The sequence below is a fragment of the Propithecus coquereli genome, unplaced genomic scaffold (assembly GCF_000956105.1).
Source record: "Propithecus coquereli isolate 6110/MARCELLA unplaced genomic scaffold, Pcoq_1.0 Scaffold95, whole genome shotgun sequence".
Classification (NCBI taxonomy): Eukaryota; Metazoa; Chordata; class Mammalia; order Primates; family Indriidae; genus Propithecus; species Propithecus coquereli.
The window spans coordinates 6,276,761-6,280,562 of record NW_012155840.1 but is presented as its reverse complement, the minus strand read 5'-3'; positions in this window follow the sequence as shown (position 1 = coordinate 6,280,562).

Sequence of the window (3,802 nt, the reverse complement as noted above, 5' to 3'; positions counted from 1 at the left end):
GTATATATATTTGGTAGAGATGAGGTCTTCCTATGTTGCTCAGGCTGGTCTCGAACTCTTGACCTCAAGTGATCCTCCTGTCTCAGCCTCCCAAAGTGCTGGGATTACAGGTGTGAGCCAGCACACCCAGCCAGAAAAATAGTTTTATCTATTTTAATCTTAGGAGAAAATAAGAAATGAATATAGGAATATTTCCCTTGTGCTTGGATAGACAGAGCTGTCTTGTGACAAGAGAATAGCAAAAGTCACCTATCTGGTTTGAGATAATGTTTTGGGGAACCAGAAAAGAGCCCAAATAGCCAAAGCAACCTTAAGCAAAAGGAGAAAATCTGGAGGCATCACTTTACCAGACTTTAAGCTATACTGCAAAACGATAGTAACCAAAACAGCATGGTACTAGCACAAAAATAGGTACAGAGACCAATGGAACAGAACAGAGAACCCAAATATAAAACATATTGCCATCTGATCTTTGGCAAAGTAGACAGCAACATATCCTGGGGGAAAGAATCCCTATTCAATAAACAGTGCTGGGAAAATTGGATAGCCACATGTAGAAGATTGAAACAGGATCCATCTCTCTCACCACTCACAAAAATTAATTCAAGATTTATAACAGACTTAAATCTAAGACATATGAATTCTAAAAGAAAATGTTGGAAAAACTCTTCTAGATTCCGGCCTAGGCAAAGAATTTATGAAGACAACTCCAAGGGCAATCACAGTATCAACAAAAATAAATAAATGGAACTTGATTAAATTAAAAGCTTCTGCATAGCCAAGGAAACAATCAACAGAGCAAATAGACAACCTATAGAATAGGAGAAAATATTTGTATGCCATATATTTGATAAAGGGCTAATAACCAGAATCTACAAAGAACTCAAGCAATTCAATAAGAAAAAAAATCAAACAACCTCATTAAAAAGTGGGCAAAAGACATGAACAGAAGCTTTGCAAAAGAAGATAGACTATTGACCTATAAACATATGAAAAAATGCTCAACATCACTAATCATCAGAGAAATGCAAATCAAAACCACAATGAGATATTACTTAACTCCAGTGAGACTGGCTTTTATCAAAAAGCCCCAAAACAATAGATGCTGACATGGATGCAGAGAGATAGGAACACTTATACTCTGCCGGTGGGAATGCAAACTAGTGCAACCTCTATGGAAAACAGTATGGAGATTCCTCAAAGAACTAAAAATAGACCTACCATTTGATCTAGCAATCCCACAACTGAGTATTTACCCAAAGGAAAAAAAGTCATTTTACCAAAAAAATACCTGCACTAGAATGTTTATTACAACACAATTCACAATCAAAAAGATGTGGAATCATCCCAAGTGCCCAACAATTCATGAGCATATTAATAAAATGTGGTTTATGTATACCATGGAGTACTACTCAGCATAAAAAAATGCAACAATCTGGAGGGAACTGGAGACCATTCTCTTAAGTGAAATATCTAAAAAATGGAAAAACAAACACCACATGTACTCACTATTAAATTGGAACTAACTGATCAGCACTCATGTGCACAGATGGAAGTAAAACTCAATGGAAATCATGCAGGTGGGAGGGTGGAGGGGATGGGTGAAATTATACCTAACAAGTACAATGTACACTATCTGGGTGACAGGCACATACTTATAACTTTGACTCAAGCAGTACAAAAGCAATCCATGTAACCAAAACATTTGTTCCCCTGTAATATTCTGAAATTAAAAAAATAATTAAAAAAACAAAAAAACGTTTTTAGAAAGGACATTGTAAAGCTATGTATTAATGTAATACAAGCTATTGTTTCTGTTGCCGTTTTTGATTAAAATAAGACAGCTGAAAGGAACCCTAGATAGAATCTAGGCTAACTCCATCTTACTGATGCCTGTGTGGACACTGAGGCCTATTTGGGTCAAGTGTATTTATTTCCCAAGAGCACAGGCCAAATAAACAGTGTAGATTCTAGATTCAGATAAACTCTATTTGAAGCCCAGTGCTGCCACTTCCTATTTTATGATCTTAGGGCGGGGCAGCACCTCAGAGAGGTGAAGAGTGGAGTTGTACAGAGTGAATAGAGTTTGCCAGAGGGGCAGGCAATCCAGACAGAGGGAAGAGTATGTCTCAAGAGGGAGGTGTGAGAGGGAGAGCAAGCTGCATGAAGGAGGGGATGCAGGTGGACACAGCTGGAGCACTTGGAGCTACTGGGGAGGGAGGCAGTTGTCCTGCCTCTAGAAGAAGAAACTCCATGGCCAGCTTTTTTTCTTGCTATTTTGGTATTACTTTGTATCAATAACATACCCAAAGAAGACTGAATTGCTACAAACCCTAGCCTATTCACAGGTGAGATCATAGGGCACTATGGTCTTGAACTCCTGGGATCTAGCAATCCTGATCCTCCTGCCTCAGCTTCTGGAGTAGCTGGGACTACAGGCTCATGCCACCATGAAGACTGTTTCTTTTCCCCTCAATTTTTCAAAAACGTATGCAAACGTGCTGCTTGATGAATTTGCACAGAGTACACACATGTAACTAGCTTCCAGAATAGAAAATTACCTGCACCCAAAGGCCCCTCATGGCCTCTTCCAGTCACCAACCCTGTACTCACCACCCCACAACAAAGCAGTGACCCTCCTTTTTTTTTTTTTTTAAAAAAAAAAGCATTCCCCAAGGTAAGACAGAGCTTAGCTTGTTCTTGTATAGTATGCATTTGCATGTGGCTTCTTTCATTTGCATTGCAAATAAGCAGTTAGTTATAGGTCTGTTCATTCTCATCACTGTATAATATCCTAAACTTTTTTTTTGAAACAGTTTCCTAAGCCCACAGAAAAGCTGAAAGACTAGTACAACGAACACTCATATAACTTTTACCTAGAACATGAATTGCTATTATCTCCACTTTACAGATGAGGAAACTAAGAAGAGCAATTAGGTAACTAGCCCAGGATCTAGTTTTGCCTAGTTTGCTGCTTAGTCAGTCATAAGACTATGGGTAGATCCCATAACTTCTCTGAGACTGTTTCTTTATTATTAAAACGGAAATAATAATCCCCTCTCCATCAAGTTTCCAGACTGTTATGAGGCTCAAATAGGAGCCACACGTGAAAGTGCTTTGTGAAGAGTAAAGTGGTGGTACTCGAAAGGAGTATTGTTAACAATGCAGGCTCCTGGGTCCCACCCCCTGTAGATCCTTTCTCAGTAGGTCTGGGGTAGGAGGCAGAATGCTTTAATAAGCACCCAAGGTGATTCTGATGTGCCACTCCATAGACCACTCCATGAAAAGACACTTAGGTAAAACAATGGTTCTCAAACTTTAGAAACTATCAAAATAATCTGGAGGATTTATTAAAACACGGATTGCTGGGCCCACACTCAGAGTTTCTGATTCATTAGGTTTGGGGTGGGGCCTGGGGATTTGCATTTCTAACAAGGTCCCATGTGATGTTAATGCTGCTGTCCAGGACTCCCACTTTGTAAATCACTGCTGCATTGTATTTGCAAAGCTTAGTTATGAGTACTACTGGCTATTTTAATAATCCAGGAGAACTTTTGATTAAGAGTGACTTTTAAGCAATAATAGAGTAGTATTTATAAAAAATAATTGGCCACACACAAACTGAAATTTAATTTATTTCAACAACTATTTATTGAACACCTGCTCAGTGTAGGTATTATTATGTGTGCTAGGGGTTACAAAAAGAAAAAAGAAATTTCTTAACCTCAAAGAAAAAGAATGTATAAACAAATAATATTGTGTGATAAAGGCAAGCATAAAGTACAGAGGTACAGCAGAGGTG